Raw genomic sequence first — 19,696 nt, forward strand, 5'->3', positions numbered from 1 at the left:
CCTGTTTCCGATTCTGTGTCTCCCTCTCTCTGTGACCCTCCCCCGTTCATGCTCTGTCTCTCTCTGTCCCAAAAATAAATAAACGTTGAAAAAAAAATTAAAAAAAAAAATAGTAAGGTGTGGCTATCATCTGTTATTCTTAAGGAAATTATCCAAGGGGCGCTTGAGTGGCTCAGTCGATAGGGCGACCGACTTTGGCCCAGGTCATGATCTCACGGCTGTGAGTTCGAGCCCCACATTTGGCTGTGCTGACAGCTCAGAGCCTGGAACCTGCTTTGGATTCTGTGTCTCCCTCTCTCTCTGCTCCTCCCTTGCTCATGCTCTGTCTCAAAAATAAACAAACATAAAAAAAAATTATCCAAGACCTGAGTGCCTCTTCTGAGAAGATGGGCCATACTGAGGGAGGAGAAAATGACAAATTCAGACAAACTCTAGTGCAAAGTCTTTTTGGAGACTGTGTTACTTTGCCTCTTGTGATTCTATTAGGAAAAGGGGGAGAGAGTGGCTAGATGTCACTTTTGAACCAGGATGGAAGCAGGAGGCATAACATCTGGCTTTAGCTTAGCATTGCTTTTATAGTAAATAAATGGTCAAGGAAATAAGCCAGAAAAACAAACAAGCAAACCCTTTGGTTGCTGTCTCATGGTGTCATGGAACTCCCCTTACATTGTGATTAGAATATGGAAAGTCAGTTTTACTTCAGATGGTGGGGGGGGCCTTCTCATTTGGGCAGTATCTTGCCAGTTAAATTTCATGCTCTCTCCGTCCTCACTTCTTTGAGGACTTCTGTACTAGACTATGGACAACTCAGGCCTAGTTTATGTTTCCTTGTCTTCCTGAATCTCTCCCATAAAATTCTGATACTCCCCCAAAACTTTGTTTCTCTATTATTTTCTATTCTCAATCTTTACGTTCTACTTTTCCTAAGTATCCCAATACAAGTGATCAGAAATTCTTGTATCCTGGAACCTAAACTATTGTGCTTGCTAATCAATTTTTCAAAGGGATGTCCCTGACGACTCAGGTTCCATGGAAAGAACATTAGACAGGAGTGAAATACTGCATCTTAGGCCCCCTGAGATCATGGAAGCACCCATCATGGCTTTGTGGTGACACTAACCACATGGTGTCCGGACCTTCCCATGTTTCCTCTGCAGCAGCACAAGGTTTACTTACAGCAAAGAGTAAGTGATGAGCCATCTGACTTGGAAGGTAACTCAGCATTTTACTTACAGGGTCACAGATTTTTTTTTTTTTTTGGTGATATTAATCACAAACAATAGAGAAGGTACTTACTTGGCAGAACAGCTTGTGGGGTCATGGCTTGTTAATGATTTCTCATTTTTGAAGGGAGACAGGGACAACTGCTTGACATAGGCCCTGTGTCACCATCTCTACTATGGGCTAAATGTTTGTCCCCCCTCCCCCAAACTGATATGTCGAAATCTTAGCCTCCAGCATAATGATATTAGGAAGTAGGGACGTTTGGAAGATATTTAAGTCATGAGGATGGAGCCCTCATTAATGAGTTTGGTGCCTTATGAAAGAAGCTCCAGAGAGATCTCTCACCCTTTTTCACCACATGAGATATTTGTGGCCTATTTCTACACAATGAGAGGGTACCAGCTATGAGCCAGGTCACCAGAACTTGACCATGCTGGCACCTGATCTTAGACTTCAGCCTCCAGCACTGTCAGAAATAAATTTCTGGTTTATAAGCCAACCAGTCTATGGCTTTTGGCTAGAGCAGCCCAAATGGACTAAGACAATGCCCTTGTGTGCTTTGGTTGTGCAGGATCTGGATTTTTGGAAATGCAACTGTGATCAGAGATTCTGAAGAAGATCGCATTAACACAGACCGAATTAAAGCCGCTGCCAACCAAAGAGGTTCTCGTATGTCTTCCTCCTTGACCATTCCTTGCCATTCTTTTAAAATCAACTCCTAATGCTTTCAAAACAGCCTGTTCCTGGACCGTTCTAAGAGAACATTCCCGCTGTCGTTGTACTTAAGAGGGAGGTGGTATTGGAGGCTAACTTCAGCAGATGAATCAGATGTGGGCTCCAGCAAGCATGGGGGCAGGAAGGCTCCAAAGCGCACTGCCAACAGACTGAGTGTAGTCAGATGGACTGTGCTCAGGGTTTTACAGGCTCACTCACAATTTGGAAGTCACTATCTCAAGCACAGCTCTGCTGTTGTCTCATTAAGAAGAAACCTCTTCCTCTGTATTTCTTTTTTTTTTTTTTTAAACTGTGCTTTAAAGCTTGAAAGGGAAATCAGTTTTGTCACAGATACACCTACAGAATACCCAGTGCTTTATTGCCTCTATTTTCACTTAATCTTTGCTGCTGTGCTGGCCTAGTGGGACGGTGTTCTCTGGCCATGTTCCAGAGGACTCCAAGACTGACCCCATCTACCTGCAGTCGTTGCCTTGGTGGTTTATTTCCCTCTGTTTTCCCCTGGTGGCAGCAGCTCTCTTAATTGAAGCCACCTGTTTGGTGGCACATCCCCTATTTCCCAAGAGGAGCTGCAACTGTCTGTGTTGCTCCATTGTTAGCTCACCACTGTCTGCGTATGAATTCGATTGCACAAGAGGAGCACAGGGTCAGCCTGAATCCAAATTGATTCTGCTGGGGGTTTGCAAAACTTGCCATTGGAACAAGCGCATAGATATTGCTCTGTAATCACTAGCAGGTCTTGATTTAAACAAATTGAAGTGTGGAAAAGCATAATTTAGAAAACTGAGAAATCTGAGGTGACAATTATTAGAAGCATAACCTCTGAGATAAAAGGAACGGAAGCCACTTAATTCGACCCTTTATTTAATGATCCCTTCTTACAAAATCTCTTATAAGTGGCTCTCAATATTTGGAGCGTCCAGGGATGAGAAGCATATTCTCTCAAGTAGCAGCTCGTGCCATTTTGGGAGACAGAATGAAATTTCTCCCATATATTAAACCAAAATCAATTCCCCTATTTATTCAGCCCATTTACTTGAATACTCACACTTGCTACTACAGATGGTCCCTGACTTATGATAGTTCCACTTACAATTTTTCAATTTTACGATGGTGCAAAAGCAATACACATTCAATAGAAACCGTACTTTGAATTTTTGAATTTTGAATTTTCTCAGGCTAGCAATATGTGTTATAATATTCTCTCATGATGCTGGGCAGTGGCAGCAATGTGGCTCCCAGTCAGCCATGTGATCGTGATGGTAAACAACCAACATTCTGTCCCCATACAACCATTCTGTTCTTCACTGTCCGTATTCAATACATTGATATATTCAACACTTCATTATATAATAGGCTTTATGTTAGATTATTTTGCCCAAATATAGGCTAATGTAAGTATGCCGAGTATGTGTGAGGGAGGCTAGGCTAAACTGTGACATTTGGTAGGTTAGGTGTATTTTTCTTTGGTAGGTTAAGTGTATTAAATGCATTTTTGACTTACAATACGTTGAACTTACAGTGGGTTTATTGGGAAGTAACCTCATCATAAGTCAGGGAAGATCTGTATAGAGGAAAATTAAAATTCTACTCCAAATTTCAAATATTTGAAGACAACTAGAATACTCCGCAAATATTTTTTTTTTCTCCAGGAAAAATATTATCAGTGTTTTCAACCTTTCTTTATAATATCATGATTTGCAGATCTTTCTTTTATCATATTGGGATATTTTTCTTCACTGACAAAATTGCCTCTCCTAAGGTGTGGGTCCCAGAACTAGACTGGTGATCTGAATGTTAGGTGTAGAAGGGAGCCTATCACATTCCTTAACCAGAAAGACAGATAGAAAATAATTTTTTAAATGTCAGTAATAAGTTCTTCTTATCAACAATTACTTGAAATATAAGTTAATTAAACTTCCCAATCAAAAGACAAAGTGTGGGGTGCCTGGGTGGCTCAGTTGATTAAAAATTCAATTCTTGGGGCGCCTGGGTGGCGCAGTCGGTTAAGCGTCCGACTTCAGCCAGGTCACGATCTCGCGGTCCGTGAGTTCAAGCCCCGCGTCGGGCTCTGGGCTGATGGCTCAGAGCCTGGAGCCTGTTTCCGATTCTGTGTCTCCCTCTCTCTCTGCCCCTCCCCCGTTCATGCTCTGTCTCTCTCTGTCCCAAAAATAAAAATAAAACGTTGAAAAAAAAAATTAAAAAAAAAAAAATTCAATTCTTGGTTTCAGTTCAGGTCATGATCTCATACTTTGTGAGATCGAGCGCCACATTGGGCTCTGTGCTGAGAGCACAGCACAATGTGTTTGGGATGCTCAAAAACAAATAAATAAATGTTATATGTATATTTAAAAATTTATATATACATTTTTATATATATATAAAATGTGGCTGAATGGCTGGTTTTTAAGAAGGCAAAATTATAGGTTATCCACAAGAGGCTCACTTTAGATTTAAAGACACACATAGGCTGACAGTAAAGAGTAGAAAAAGATATCCCACGCAAATACTAATCAGAAGAGAGAGGAGATGGTTAGACAAAATATATTTTAAATTAAAAACTTCCACAAAAGACAAATATATAACAAAAAAGGGTCAAATCACCAGGAATATGTAACAATTATAAATATATATACACCCAACATAAGATCAAATATATATATATGATAAATATATATATGATATATATATAAAGCAAATATTGACAGAACTAAAGGGAGAAAAAGACAGCAGCACAATAACAGGAGATTTCAATACTCCACTTTCAATAATGGATAGAAATCCAGACAGAAGGCCAATAAGGAAACGGAGTACGTGAACAATGTAGACCAAACGGACCTAATAAACATATACAGAATGCTTCACTCAAAAGTAGCAAAATACATGTTCCAAGCATATGCAACATATTCCAGGATAGCTCACTGACTGTCAGTTCACCAAACCAGTCTAAAAAAAACTTAAAAAGGTTGAAATTATACAAAGTATCTTTTCCAACCACAGTGGAATAAAATGGAATCAATAACAGTAGGAACACTGGAAAAAAATCATAAATATGTGAAAATTAAACAACCTACTCTTGAACAATCGATGGGTCATAGGAGAAATCAAAAAGGAACTTGGAAAATATCTTGAGATAAATGAAAAAGAAAACACAACATACCAAAACTTTTGGGATGCATCAAAAGAAGTACTAAAAGGAAATTGTATAGTGATACTTAAATTAACAAAAAGGCTTTCAAATAGAACAACCCAACTCTACAGTTCAAGGAACTAGAAAAAGAATAACAAAATAAGCCTAAAGTTAGCAGAAGGAATAATAAAGATTCATTTATTTCTGCATTAAATAGAAAATAGAAAAAAACAATAAAACTAAGAGTTGTCTTTTTGAAAAGATCAACAAAATTTACAAGCCTTTAGCTAAACTAACTATAAATAAAAGAGAGAAGACAAACAAATCAAACACGAAAGAGGAGACATTACAACTGATGCCACCAAAATAAAAAAAGGATTATAAGAGACTACTATGAATAATTATATGCCAAAAAAAATGGATAATTGAGAAGAAATGGATAAATACCTAGATGTATAACCTATCAAGACTGCATCATAAATAAAAAATCTGAACATATCTACAACTAGTAAAGAGATTAAATCAGTAATCAAAAACCTTCCAAAAAAGAAAAACCCCAGGACCAGATGGGTTCACTGGTGAACTGTACCAAACATTTGCAGAATTAATATCAATCCTTCTTAAAGTCTTCCAAAAAATTGAAGAGGGGGGAATGTTTCCAACTTAATTTTATGAGGCCAGCATTACTCTGATACCAAAGCCAGAAGACACTATAAACTACAGACCAATGTCCCTAATGAATACAGATGCAAAAGTCTTCAGCAAAGTACAAGCAACTCAAATTCAACAGCACTTAAGAAGGATCATATACCATGACCAAGTGCGGTTTGTTCCTGGGATGCAAGTATGGTTCAACATACAAAAACTAATCAATGTGATACACCACATTAACAGAACAGAGGTTAAAAAACACAACATAACTCAAAAGATGCAAAAATCATTTGACATATTCAACACCTCTTCATGAAAAAAACATTAAAAAAACTGTAAATAGCATGAAATTACCTCAGCATAAAAGTACCATGTATAAAATAGCTCATCGCTAACATCATACCCACAAGTAAAAAATTAAAAGCTTTTTTCCAAGATTAGGTTAAAGGCAAGGATACCCACTTCTGCCATTTCTATTCAACACAGTATTGAAAGGCCTAGGCAAAATAATTAGGCTAGAAAAAGAAATGAAACACATTTAAATTAGAAAGAAAGTAAAATTATCTCTGCATAAGACAGGATCTTATATGTAGAAAACTCTAAAAGTTGCACCAAAAAAAAAAAAAAAAAAAAAAAACCTATTAGAACTAATAAATTCAGCAAAGTTGCAGGATAAAAAAATTAACATACAAAAATCCATTGCATTTTGATATACTAATAATAAGCAATCCAGAAAAGAAATTAAGAAAATAATCCCATTTACAAGAGTATCAAAAATAAATAAATAAAATACATAGGAACAAATTTAACCAAAGAAATTAAAGACTTGTACACTGAAAACTATAAAATACTGCTAAAAAAAATTAAGAGACACAAATTAATGGCAAAACATCATGTGTTCATGAATTGGAAGACTTATTGGTAAAATGGCCATGCTATTCAAAGCAATCTATAGATTGAATGCAATCTCTATTAAAATCCCAGTGGCATATTTTACAGATATAGAAAAAACACTCCTGAAATTGATATGGGACCACAAATGAACCTAAACAGTCAAAACAATCTTGAAAAGGAACAGACATAGCATCACACTTTCTGATTTCAAAACTTATTATAAAGCTATGGTAGTCAAAACAGCGTGGTCTTGGCATAAAGACAGACATATAGAACAATAAAACAGAAAAGAGAACCCCAAATAAACCCATGCGGATGATCAACTGATCCTCAACAAGAATGCCCAAGAATACACAATGGAGAATGATAGTCTCCTCAACAAATGATGTTGAGAAAATTGGACAGTCACATGCAAGAGAGTGAAACTGGACCACTATCTTACACCATACACAAAAATAAACTCAAAATGAATTAAAGACATAAACATTAGACCTGAAACTGAAACTTCTGGAAGAAAATATAGGGGGAAATCTTCATGACCTTGGTCTTGGCAACGATTTCTTGGATATGACATGAAAAACAACGAAAGCAAAAATAGATAAGTGGGATTACATCAAACTGAAAATCTTTTGCACAGCAAAATAGTCAATAGAGTGAAAAGGCAATCTATAAAATGGGAGAAAATATTTGCCAACCATGTATCTGATAAGTGGTTAATCTCCAACATCTATAAGGAACTCCTACAACTGAATAGCAAAACAAAAACAAAAACACCAATAACCTGATTAAAAACTAAGCAAAGTACTTGAACTTCTCAAAAAAAAAAAAAAAAGGAATATAAATGGCCAACAAGTATATGAAAAGATGCCCAACATCACTAATCATCAAGGAGATGCAAACCACAACAAAATATCACCACAGCTATTAAGATGGCCACTGCTAGTAACTAAATGCTTGTGTGCTCCCCTCCCCCCACCCCCCGATTCATATGTTGAAGCCTAATCTTTGTTGTGATGCTATTTGAAGGCAGGGGTTGTGGGAAGTAATTAGGTTTGGATGAAGTCATGGAAGTAGAGCCCCCATGATAGGATTGGTGCTCTTAGGAGATGAAGAGCCCAGAGCTCTCTTTCTCTGACCTGTGGGGACACAGTGACCAGACAACTTTCTATGAATCAAGAAGTGGACTCTCACCAGACAACAAATCTGCCAGTGTCTTTGTCTTTGACATCTAAGCCTCCAAAACTGTGAGAAATAAATGTTTGTTGTTTAAGCCACCTAGTTTGTGGTATTTTTGTTATAGCAGCCTAAAATTATCAAAACGACAACACACTAGAAAATAACAAGTGTTGGTGAGGATATGGAGGAATTGGAACACTTGTGCACTGTTGGTGGGATGCAAAATGGTGCAGTTGCTATGGAAAACAACATGGAGGGTCCTTGTAAAATTTAAAATAGAACTACCATAATGATCCAGCAATTAATTCCACTTCTGAGTACATAACTAAAAGAACTGAAATCAGTATCTTGAAGAGATATTTGCGCTCCCATGTTTATTGTAGCATTATTCACAATAGCCAAGAGGTGGAAACAACCCAATGAACGTTTATCTGCTCATTGACAGATAAATGGATAAAGAAAACATAGTATATATGCATAATGGAATATTAGCCATAAAAAAGAAAGAAATCCTGTCATATGCTACTATATGGAGGAACATTGAAGACATTATACTAAGTGAAATAAGCCAGTCACAGAAGGACAAATATTTCATGATTCCACTTAAATGAGTTATCTAAAACAGTCAAACTCATTGAAGCAGAAAGTAGAATGCTGGTTGCCGGGGGGCTGGTGAGGGGAAACTGGGAGTTGCTATTAAATGGGCCTAAAGTTTCAGTCACGCAAAATGAAACAGTTCTAGAGATCTACTATTCTCCATCCAGTCTATAATTAACAATACTATACACTACATTTAAAAATGTATTAAGAGGGCAGATATCATATTGTGTTTTTGCCACAATAATTTTTAAAAGCCTACTTGAATTTACATGCGTATCAATATCCCCAGCAAAAGGAGAAAGCTGCGTGGGAAAAAAAATAAAAAAGCTATGGATTTCCACCATGCCCAGGGATACACCAGACTTTGTAAATAATCTTGCCATTTGGAAGCCCATTCTTGGTCTTTAAAGTACTTAAAGGCTTTGAAAAAGTGCTCATAGGTGAAACAGCAGGAAGCATCTACAACCATTTCAGAGGGAGCCTTCTGCTTCCAGGAATAAAGTCACACATTTACAGGTGCTTCCTGTTTTTTCAAACACCTTGCCCACCTTCTGCACACCAGGCTTGCATTCTGAAAAACGTCAGCCCCACAGGAAGCTGCCTGCAAATTCAGGGAGCCCTTCTGAGTCTTAACGAGGGCTTGAATATACTTTCAGAGAAATGCCAGCAAAAACTGTAGTCATTTGGGGAAGAATAAGTCTGGAAGAAAAATACACAGAGGACTAGCACCAAGAGGGTGAGAATATTTTTTTCTGTGAAAATGCTGTCCGCAAGTTACGTATTTAAACAAATACATGTGTTTTCTTTATGTTTTGGACTGCTGTGGGTGGAATTAGGAGAACTGACTGAAAGTGGGTGGCGGTTGTCATTTCTCTGTTGTAAGGGAGGAAGGGGAAGGAGGAAGGTGAAGTGGAGAGTGGGAAGGATGGCTGCATGTCTGGAATGCCCCAACTAAGCTCAGGGGAAGAATTACTAGAAGAGCTTTTCTAGTTCGGGATGCTCACAAGCTTGTCCTGAAATTTCAGAGCTACCATCTTGAAATGATCATGTAGAGTGTTGATTAAATTGTGATAGTGTTCACAGTGAGCTTTGATTAAACTATGTTGTGACCGTGCTTAGCATGGTCGCAGGTAGACTTGGAATGAAAATGGCAGGCTCCGTACTCAGTTTTCAAATGGGTTCAGAGAATAAGTTGTTCAAGGTAATGAATGACAAATCACATATTACAGGCAAGGAATAATCTTGGGTAATAGATTGATTTTTTTTTTGGAATTAAAATTCAAAACTGAAGAAATTAGTAATTCCTGGCAACAATATTGGTTTAGCTCCCAAGTTTTATATTTACTTTTGTTTTTTCCACTTTTTTCCCCAATCTATACTATCAAATTAAGTTGAACTGCATAAAGATTTTTGTTTATTAAATTGACTCTAATGCTCTTTTTTCCACAATGAAATTAAAATCAGTAACCCCAAAGGTAAGCTTCTTCCAGTTAATTGGCAAAAGGGTTGGATGGGAGAAGTTTCCTCTGCTGGGATTCAAACAAGTATCTGTAACCTACACTGGACTGAATTGGTCCACATACATCCTAAAGACGGTAGCAGTAAATTAAAGGAACAAAACTAAGGCTGATTAACTTCCTTTTGCTTGCAATAACAAAGACGGAAGAACTAGAATGTATTATGCTAAGTGAAATATCAGTCAGAGAAAGATTAAATATATAATTTCACTCATGAGGAATTTAAGAAACAAAACAGATGAATATAGGGAAAAGGAAGGGAAAATAAGATAAAAACAGAGAGAAAGGCAAACCATAAGAGATTCTTAAAATACAGAGAACAGACTAAGGGTTGCTGGGGGGGTGTTAGGTGGGGGGAATGGGCTAAATGGATGATGGGCATTAAGGAGGAGGGCACTTGGGATGAGAACTGGGTGTTATATGTAACTGATGATTCGCTGGGTTCTACTCCTGAAATCATTATTATACTATATGCTAACTAACTTGGATTTAAATTAATTTTTTTTAAAGATGGAAACACCTGAATATCTTATATAACAAACAAAACCTTTCAAATACCTTTTGTTTGGAAAATTTTATACATCTAAGAGTTTGAAAAACAATGATTTTTTTTTTTCAACGTTTATTTATTTTTGGGACAGAGAGAGACAGAGCATGAACGGGGGAGGGGCAGAGAGAGAGGGAGACACAGAATCGGAAACAGGCTCCAGGCTCTGAGCCATCAGCCCAGAGCCTGATGCGGGGCTCGAACTCCCGGACCGCGAGATCGTGACCTGGCTGAAGTCAGACGCTTAACCGACTGCGCCACCCAGGTGCCCCGAAAAACAATGATTTTTTAAATTGTAAAATCTGTTCACAAGAATTTATTCCTCTTCCTGCTGTCTCATGTAGTTTGGTAAAGCATCTTGTTACTGGCGAGAGTATCTATTGAGAATTCCAACATGTAAATGCTACAGATTCAAAGAAGTCCTTGTCCTGAGGAACCTGACTTCCTCTCTGGACATACATGTAACACAGGAAAAAACAAACAAGCAAACAAACAAAAAAATGACAAAGGCAGACAGGATCCTAGTCACTCGGTTCTGTCACTAAATGTCTCTGGGTTTCAATTTTCTCATCAGCAAAATGAGAAAATTGGATGAGGTATTCTCTGAAACCTTTCCTAGCTTTAAAATGTATTGATTCTAGGGTGCCTGGGTGGCTCAGTTAAGCATCTGACTCTTGGTTTCAGCTCAGGTCATGATCTTGCGGTTCACAGGTTCGAGCCCCGAGTCAGGCCCTGCACTCACAGTGCCACCCAGACACCCCTGCAGCTTCCAGCTTTCAAGTAGGTCTATATGACTCCTACTCCTTGCCCTTTGACCCCATTCTGTTCTCTCAGTCAGTTCCTTTACGATCTCTCTTGCTTCCAGGTCAACTTAGGCTATATGGCCAACTATCTCTAGTATTAGCTCCCATGATCCCATTTCTTTGCTTATCTGCCACCCAACGATCCCATTACTTGTTCTTGCTAATTCTACTCCTGAGCTACCGAGCACGGTTGTAGAAAATCAGAACTGTACCGAGTGTGTCTTTGATGCATTTGTTCTTTTTAACTCCAATTAGACTATCGCTGACACTCAACCATTTTTTGAAATTCTTCCATAATTACCTTCTTAAAATTTTCACCACTATTCATTTTCTTTATCCTCAGATTCTCACTGTTCTTTTACTTCTGAAGGTATCTTACATCCCGTATTCCTAAAAATTTTGATGTCACCTGATACATATTTTCTCAACCTTTCCTATCATTTCACCTCAAATTTATGCTATATCTTCACTCAGGTACCTACTTAGCTAACACTTAAAACATTTATTAAGATCATTTATTGTGATCCACATGATAATATGATACATCACTTAGTCTTTTCAACAACTTTGTGAAGTAAATACCATCATCTCTATTTTACAGGTGAATAAGATGTGTGCCCAACACCACCCAGCCAACAAGGAACAAAGCCAGGATTTAAATTTAGACAGTTGCAGCTCAGAGCCTACATTCTTTCTCCTCACCCTGAGGGGAAGCGGGAGAAGGAGTGTTTATGTTTGGGTGGGGGGTGGGATTTGAACATAGATAGATATATATTATCTTATATCCAAGATCAATCTGTCTCTTCTTCCTCTGCCTTGTACGACATCCTTACTCATCAACTCAAGGACTTTATAACTGCTGTGTCACAAATCACCTCAAAACTTGGTGGCTTAAGACAACAATCATACAGCATTGCTCACAACTCTAAAGGTAAGCTGGATGTTTCTGCTCGCGTGGGCCAGTGTGGCTAATTATAGCTGTATTCACTCACATGACCAGCTGGAGGCTTGCCTGGGACAGAATGGTCTAGAATAGACTTACATGTCTGGAAATCAGCCTAATGTCAGCTGGGTAACAAAAGTGGCTAGTCCATGTGTCACTCATCATCTAGAACATCCATTAGTGATTACAGGGTCCCCCTCAAGGGCCAAAAGGGAGCGAGCCTCTGTGTGCAAGCACTTTACATGTGTCTGTTTGCCTCACATGTGTTATTGTCCCATTCTTCAAGCACAGTCACGGTCAGGCCCAGAGTCACCAAAGGGAACCACAACTACAAAAGCCTACAGACTTTGATGAATTATATATCACCCCTTCTCTTTGATCTCTCCCATTCTACTGACGCCTTCCCTTTATCTACCACCTTGGTATAATATACCATTTTAGAAAATTTCCCTCCAATCCCGTTATCCCCTGAGGTACTATGTAGCTGAGTCCATGAGTATTAGTGATTGAATCACTGAAAGTTCTCTGAACTGACTTCCATAGAAAACAATGATAATGAAAGGATGAGGTAGTTCAAAAATATACAATTACTACAATAATTGTAAAGAAATTAGACAAACAAAAGACTTTGATTCAGGGAGGAATATTGTTTAGAAATGTTAGCGTAGGGTGATAATAAGGAAGCAGAATGACTTTTAGTTGGTTATCTTTCCGTTTTTAAAGTCTCTATAGACAATGCACCCCGCGTTACCTGTGCCTGAGAAAGATGCTCCCACTGCTTGGTCCTTGCACACCAGCACACCACGTTCTTTCTCCTGAGCCTTAGTGAGGGTGCAAGACATTTAACCCTGAAGTTTCATCACCTTTTATATCTCAGTATGTTTTTCAAAATGACAAAAAACACCCTAATTTTTCTCTGGCTTTCCCTAAGCTCCATTTAAAGGCATATATACTTTCAGCTTTATGAGAGAGTACATAACTGCCCTGTGCTTTTCCAGCACCGTGTGAGAGTTTCCATTGCTCCACATCCTTGGCCACATTCATTTTAAACTTTTCAGTTTAACAGGTATAAAATAGTATATATTTTAATTTGCACTTCTGTGCTATAAAAGCCTTGCATGCTTCATTGTACACAATACTGAAGTGAAGTTTTTTGTTTTTTGTGCTACATCCCTCAGCCTAATTTCTTTTAGGACTAATCTCATTCCTTTCAGTCTGATCTTTCAGCTGACAAATTAGTCACCAGTTTTTTTCCGGGTAAATATACCTCAAAGCAGGTGTTTACTTCACACAGTAACAGACAAGGTAGATTGTCTGCGTAAGTAGAGGTAATATGGCTGTGCCTATTCTAAGGTTCAGAGAACGTCCCTTGATTTTGTCTACAATTTTTGTTCCCTAATGTCCTCCCACCAGCTGGTAACCACTAGGAGCAGCCAAAGCCGTGTGTTAAGGTTGTATTTGTGATATATGCCACTTAGCTTAAGAAAATGAAGTTGCTGTAAATCTGATAAAGATGTGTTTTTGTCACTTTCCTACCCTTGCACAGCAGTGAGAGATTTTAGACATGAACAGAGCTCCACTGGACTTGAATTGCTTTGATAAATCTCAGGTAAGCATCTGAGTTCTAGGGCCTCTTTCAAAACAAGAACTTCTTTATGTTTTAGTTCCAGGATTTTTTGGGCAGATGAAGGCTGCTTTGTTCCTTTAGAAAGCCTCCCTCTCTGTTTATGTAGCTCCTCATTGACTTTCCTCTCTTATCAAGATTTGGAAGCACAAACTGGTGTTCAATTCAGTGAAAGCATCAAAGTATCCAGCAATGTCAGATTGAATAGAACATTATATAGTGATCAATAGACATTTTGAAGCCTTTTTAAAAAGGTCATTGAGGAAAAATGTCCATGAAATAAGGAAAGGAGTCAGTGGAAATTTGTATCTATATCTATAGATATTTGTCAGTTATGTTTCTATCTTACAAATCTATTTATCCACCTATCTAGAGAAAGGAAATATACCAAAATATTAACAGTGAGTATCTTTGAGTGAAGAGATTATGAATTAGTAAACACTTAAACATACATTTCTGATTTCCAATAGTTCGACCATGAACATGTATTTTTGTAATCCAAAATGATTAGAAAAGAAGTACTTATTAATAAAAAAATACTATGGCAAAAGTTCTGGGAAGACATTCTTATACTATGGAAGCTTTGAGGCAGTAATTTAATATATACAATTATTTATTCTTTTGCTTTCTTTAGTTTTACATTGGTTTGAGAGAATACTAATGGAATTGTAACTTACCAGATATGTTTTGTAAACATACATTCAGTAAATTCAGACATGTACAGGCAAGTCTGGTAGCCTGCTGGGTCTTTCTGCATGAAGGAAAGAGGGTCTTGGTAATGAAAAGTTATTATTTCCTTGGAGTTGACGGTTGGTTCCACAATGCCCTCCCCAAACCCCATTCACTGTGGCATCGGGGAATATTTTAATCTCTCAGGCATTGGGTGGCATTCCAGGTGACAAAGACGCACATCATTACAAGAGTTAGAGTACACAAGCTTAGTTGGGGGTGACCTTGGGAATGAAAAAGAATTCAGTTACACCCTCATACAATAACAACAAGCTTCCTACTCCTTCAGAGAACAGCCATTGCCCTCAGGAGAGGAAGCTATGAAAGATAATGAGTTAAATTAATGCTTATTAATCAGTTGATACAAAGAAAATAAGTCAAAAGTCACTCAGTTTCACTAATATCATCAAAACACCATTACATCCATCTAGAGGCCCGATAGAGAAGAGAGATAGTAGATAGGTGATGTCATGAGGATCTCCTCCCCTTCTTGAGTTCTTATCGCATTATAAAAAATATCATAAATTCATTTCTTAGATCAACAAATTTAGAGATTTTTAAAATATGGTACTTTATTTTAACTTATTAAAACCCTATGTACAGTTTCCTAAGACTAGGGGAGAATTTAAATTTTGCAAAGCAACTGAGCATGTATTTACGAAATGTGTCTAGCACTATACTACATATTGTGGAGGCTAAAGAGATAAGACATTCCCTCTAAAGAAAGATCTTAGGACCTTATTGGGAAGATAACAATACACATGTACATGGCATACAAACAATATTACATAGTCCAGGAGGTATGGTAGGGTGAATTTTTGATGAAGAAAGTGGTCTATTGCAATTTTAGAATACAAACTCTGGATTTGGCTCCCCTGAAAATATAAGTCCCATTCCTTTTATTACTATTGGCCAAGATACTTAGTCTCTGTATTCCTCAGATTCTTCATCTGTAAAATGGCAAAAAATTAAATCTGCTGCATAAAGTAATCCATATGCCATGTATTAAGAATTTCTGACACATAGATGGTACTCAATAAAAACTGGCTCTTACCACTGCCAAAGGTAAAGAAAAACAGTTCAGAGAATACATCTGATACTTGTAAAATATCAATTGCCAGGATTGGACCAGGGTTTTGACAGAAAGTGATGCCTTTTAGAAATGGCATGATCAGATTTCAAAGAACATTTTTGGGTTTGCATTTTATAAAAGGCCAGGGATTATTCATCCCAATGACAGCTACAAATCATTCCCATACAGAAAAGAAAGTGGAAAAAATAGGTCAGGTGATTATTTTCTTAAAAAACATCTCAGATCACTTATTTGAGGTTTCTCTTGAAAGTTTGAAAAGTTTATGACCATCCACAGCTCATGATGGTGACAATCCTGAGGATATAGGAAAGTCATTTCCCCTGCAGGAAGAAAAAAGATGTCCTATAGGAGAGATGAGTACGCCAAGAAGCCAAAAAAGGTAAGAAAATAATATCTATTCATTCACTCAGTCAACAAACATATGAAGTACCTACTATGTAAAGCATGGCACTAGGATCGAGAATCTTACATTAGTCTGTACCCTCAAGAGTTTAATGACAATTCAGGGATAAAATGGAATGTAATGAGGGTTAGAACACGTCCCTCCAGAAGGCATGCAAGGGGTATATATGGCAGGGATTCGGACAGACCTCCTGGAGAAGATGCTGTCTGGATGGGATGCAGGGGGACGAAATACTGCAGGTATTCATTATGGCTAGAGTGTCAGTGTGGGAAAGCATGGCATGGAACTGCACCTGGAGACTGAAGGAGGGGCCGTGTGAAGTTCTGCCTTTATTCAGAGACCCAGGGGAACCCACTGAAAGATTTAAAGAAGGGGGATGACATTTAACTATCTTTATTTCTGTAAGATCACACGGGTTGCACCATGGAAGCAAACTGGAAGGTGGACCAGAACTGAGCGTTTATGAATTTTATAGCCAAAAATCTTGTGTAGTTTTCTGTGCGTATGAAGTCTGTAAAATGCAGTGAAACTCACTCTCTTTTAAATCTATGTGGCTTGCTGGTCCAGTCCAGTGCTATCACCCATCAGTCAGTCCTTGTCAGACTCCCACTCAGTTCCCTATAATTAGTGATACAGCTGCCACAGTAGACAAAGAGGAGGAGAATGAGGTATGAACTTTTTTGTTTGTTTTCCTTCTCTCATCTAGTCAGTGTAAGGAATTTCACTAGTCATTTCTTTTTCTTTTGACAAAAACATTAATATAATTTATTAACCTATCAGCTTCCCCCCTCCCAAGATCTTAACGTGGCATTATGGTCTATTTAAGTGGCTACCCAAAATATTGCATTCCTGATGTTGATCTATGTAAGAACGATCCTGCATTGTTCTTAGTTGCAATAAAACAAAGCAGACAAAAGCAACCCAAATATCCATCAAGAGAAAATAGATAAGTCAGCTTTTGTCAAATCACACCATAGAATTTATATATGAGCACAAGTGAAGGAAATACAGCTGCATACTTTATGAGAGATGAATCGTAGGTGTATAATGTTAAATGAAAACCACAGGTCTCTGAGGGCCACGCACAGTATAATATCATTTTTATAAACACCCAAGAACAAACAAATCTGAGTACTTATTACTTAGCAATATATGGATATGTAGTAAAAGCAAAATAAATAGCCAGAAAATTATAAAATAATCAAGTTAGTATATTCCTCAAAGAGGAAGAAGGTAGGAGCACTGGTAAGGAGCACACAGACAACTTCAAGACATTGACATTGGTAAAGTTGCAGTTCTTGCCTTTCGGAATGGCGTTGATTTCTTAATTTTGAGAACTGTGCTGTATTTAAGTAGAATGTTAGTATTTAGGGAAGCCAAATAAAAGGTTATGGAACTTTTATACTATATTTTATACAATTGTAATTTTTCGTTAATCTGAAACTATTTCAAAGGAAAAATTGAAAAAAATGTATATTAAAAAGAAAGAAAAACCATTCCAACCCCCTACCATCTCTGGTTACAAAATTTTGTTTCTATTTTTTTATCTTTTAATTTTTTTTAATGTTTATTTTTGAGAGACAGAGAGACAGAGTGAGAGCAGGGGAGGGGTAGAGAGGCAGACACAGAATGGGAAGCAGGCTTCAGCCTCCCAGCTGTCAGCACAGAGCCTGAAGATGCAGGCCTCAAACTCATGAACTGTGAGATCATGACATGAGCCAAAGTCAGATGCTTAAACATCTGAGCCACCCAGGTGCCCCCAAAGTTTTGTTTTAAAGGGACAACTTAACACCCTCTCAAAATAAAAGGATATTTTTTTCTCAAAATAAAAATGTTAACATTTTCCTTTATGAAAAGGTAAAAAATATACATAGAAAAATATTGTGTGTATATATATAAGAATTCAAGTGAAAACACAGCAAGTCCCCAGATTTTACCACCAGAGGGCATAAGACATTAAGAAATAGGGCAAACAAAGCACACTGGCTTCTGAGATTCTCTGATTTTGTGGTTTGAAATCTCTCTTTAGCTACTTCCAGAAATAAACTTATTGGGAAAACAATAAGTCCTGAGGCCAGGATGAGATTAGGAGGAAAAAATTATTTTTTTGTTAAGAATGAAATTCTCAACCTTGTTCTCAAAAGTGCTCACCTACATCCATTTATTAATTACATTATTGATTTAGATTAAGCACTCCATTCAACACTGAAATAGGTTGGAAGTAATGAATTGTGATGTTTTCTCTCCTGGTGATGTTTAAGAAAAACATTGGCTGGCTAATGCAATCCAATCTAGAAAATGAGGGATGAACTAGTCCAGAATCAATGAGGCCAAGGTCTTTGAGTTCAGTTTGTATATGGACCAATGAACATGTCTCTAAATCACTCTGACCAGTAGATGCACACTGTGGGGTGCAGAGGGAATGGAGAGAGAGTCCATATACACAGGCACCAGCCCAGCCCTGAACTGGAGAACTGAATCAAAATGAGTGTTCATCTTACTGATGTTAGGCTGATGAAATCTCCTTACGTATGTATGGTATTTTAATCTTGAAGTTAGAAATTACTTGGAGTAAAAATTTAAATTTTCCTATTCCTCTTACCATCATTCCCCCAACTCTCTTATTTCTACTTCCTTTCTCACCTAAGCCCCACCCCTTTTTTTCTTTGACTGATACATACATGGAAAAGGTGAATGGTTTTAATTTTAATGGTTTAAAAGTTATTTCAATTCTGCCAATAGTTTTTGCTGAAACAGTCTGAATGGGCAGGTGATAGGAGGCTTGGACTTGGACCCAACTGGTCTATCTCTAACCTCTGCATGACACGGCACCTTACTTGGGTCTTTGTACTCAGGTCATTTCCTCCACGGTGCATAAAAATACCTAGTGTTCATTTCATAGATGAGGAATTTTGAGAGAAACTGTTTATGTTAGTTGGAATCAATAGGATATTTCTATATCCCAAACCATCCATGTTGGTCTGAGGATGATCGTGACTAATACTGCACTTGTATAGCTGGAAATACCAGTGTACCATGTCTTCCTCCCTTGATGCTTTCAAATCGCTCTAAAAAGGTAAAAGTAAACTACAGAGCTGAGGCAGTTACCTTGACAATTTAGCCCAAAACTGTGTAAGTATTCTCGATATAAGGGCTCAGGGTCAGGAAGGATGGTGTGCGTTATTTGGAATACTTATTTATACTGTTCTCACATATTTGAGATCATTGCACTGTTGCTTTTTTACTTTTTCAGAGTAGTCCCAAAATGCATTGTCTAAAAAATACTAAAGTCTTTTGTTATTGTTGTTAATAGAGCTCATTATTTCATTTCTACTTTATCATCTTCAGTCATAAGGTTAAGTTTTCTTCTGTAGATATGAGAGCTGTTGAGCCCTGGCTCTAACTGATACATGAAAATCATCTTCTGAATCTGCCAATTCTGACTGTTCTTACTGCTGTGATACCTTTAAGAGCCAAATTCTTCTTTAATGCAGTTGAGTGGAGTTTTCAAAAACAAAACTTGCCTTCATCACATTTTGGTTGACCCAGGACCTCAGTGTGAGCCCACGGAAATTAATCCTATTCTTTTGCTTTAAGCATCTCACTTCTGTGAGTCCATATTGGAAATGA

The 19,696-nt window shown here is 37.7% G+C and overlaps 1 long non-coding RNA gene across 2 annotated transcripts; it reads left to right on the forward strand.

Moving 5' to 3' along the window:
• Positions 1 to 9,005: 9,005 nt before the first annotated feature.
• On the forward strand, positions 9,006 to 16,056 carry LOC124502290 (uncharacterized). Of its 2 annotated transcripts, none has more exons than XR_006959893.1 (4): positions 9,006 to 9,143; positions 11,876 to 12,205; positions 13,764 to 13,826; positions 15,940 to 16,056. It is a non-coding gene; the product is annotated as an uncharacterized LOC124502290 (long non-coding RNA). The 2 variants fall into 2 exon arrangements; XR_006959894.1 differs by lacking the exon at positions 9,006 to 9,143 and adding an exon at positions 11,185 to 11,251.
• Positions 16,057 to 19,696: the final 3,640 nt, after the last annotated feature.

This window comes from Lynx rufus, unplaced genomic scaffold (genome assembly GCF_022079265.1).
Source record: "Lynx rufus isolate CCGP_SWC_20201006 ecotype Redwood Valley unplaced genomic scaffold, mLynRuf1.p SCAF_7, whole genome shotgun sequence".
Lineage (NCBI taxonomy): Eukaryota > Metazoa > Chordata > Mammalia > Carnivora > Felidae > Lynx > Lynx rufus.